Source organism: Fukomys damarensis, unplaced genomic scaffold (genome assembly GCF_012274545.1).
Source record: "Fukomys damarensis isolate Sample0158 unplaced genomic scaffold, DMR_v1.0_HiC HiC_scaffold_37, whole genome shotgun sequence".
NCBI classification, from domain to species: domain Eukaryota; kingdom Metazoa; phylum Chordata; class Mammalia; order Rodentia; family Bathyergidae; genus Fukomys; species Fukomys damarensis.
In genome coordinates, this window is record NW_022900949.1 from 41,496,394 (window position 1) to 41,497,504 (window position 1,111).

The following is a 1,111-nucleotide window of genomic DNA, read 5'->3' on the forward strand; positions in this document are numbered from 1 at the left end:
AGAGAGAAAGGGAGGGAGGGGCAGAGGCAGAGAGAGACAGACAGACAGACATACTGTGAGCAATTCTCCCATCATGGTTGAGTGTTTACCTCTCTTTGGACCTTGATCTTTAAAAAAGGAGGGCTGGGGGTTTAGCTCAGTGGTGCAGCACCTGCCTCACAAGCACAAGGTCCAGAGTTCAATCCCTGGTACCAAAAACAAACAAACAAATAATTATTTTAAAAAATAAACAAGGAGGACAATCTCTGCAGTAACTAAGTATGTGGGTTTGTGACCTATGTGTAAATAAAACCCTTTCAGAGGGCTGCTCTTACATAGGTATGTGGGTACAGGCTGCCAGTTTCCTAGCAAAGGCAAACATGACCACCCTTGCTTGCCAGAATCAGGAAAGCACAGGCTGTTTTTGGCCAAGTTGCAAAAAGATCTCACCTCCTTTGTGCATGGAAAGCCAACACATAGTAGTTGGAGATGTGCCCTAAACATTTCATTCCCGCTAAATTAGAGCACTTAGTCATGCCCATGAAACAGACACCCATCTCATCATGTGTCTAGAGAAAGCAGAGTGAGCTTATGCTCCTGGAAGGGTAGGGTGTGCCTTGTAACTGAAGTTTTTTTCACCTAAGCTGAGAATTTTAAATTGAGAATTAGAAAAGTAAAAGATCAATTGTATATAGAATAAGTGGAAAAGTAAGTAAACTAGATTAAAGATATAGAAGAAACTTTAGGGGGAAAAATGGCTGGTGTCCTCTCCATTCATTGGTTAGGTATGTGGCCCTGTGTGAGTGCTAGGTGTGCATTAGGGATTTCTGCAAATGCATCCCAGCCCTCCTGCAATTTAGTCTTGTAGGAATGTTGATTCATCTGAGCCTTTTACTAAATAAGATTTAAAATACATAAGAATGGACAGGGACATTAAAGAAGGCACTATGTAACCATAAAGAAAACTCTAAAGTTACAATTTAAGATAGTATGAAACAAAAGAAATAGGGGGAAAAGGCTGGGTGTAGTGGTGTCCACCTGTGATCCCAGACAAGAGGATCACCTCAAGTTCAAGGCCAGCCTGGGTTACATAGTCAGACCCTGTTAAAAAAAAAAAAAAAAAAAAAAAAAA

The 1,111-nt window shown here is 40.9% G+C and overlaps 1 protein-coding gene and 1 pseudogene across 1 annotated transcript in view; one reads left to right on the forward strand and one right to left on the reverse strand.

The window, feature by feature from the left end:
* The window catches only part of LOC104856301, a 17,549-nt pseudogene extending 17,061 nt beyond the window's left edge, over positions 1-488 (reverse strand).
* Dag1 (dystroglycan 1) overlaps positions 1-1,111 on the forward strand; it is a 40,773-nt gene that overhangs the window by 7,020 nt on the left and 32,642 nt on the right. The window lies entirely within an intron of this gene.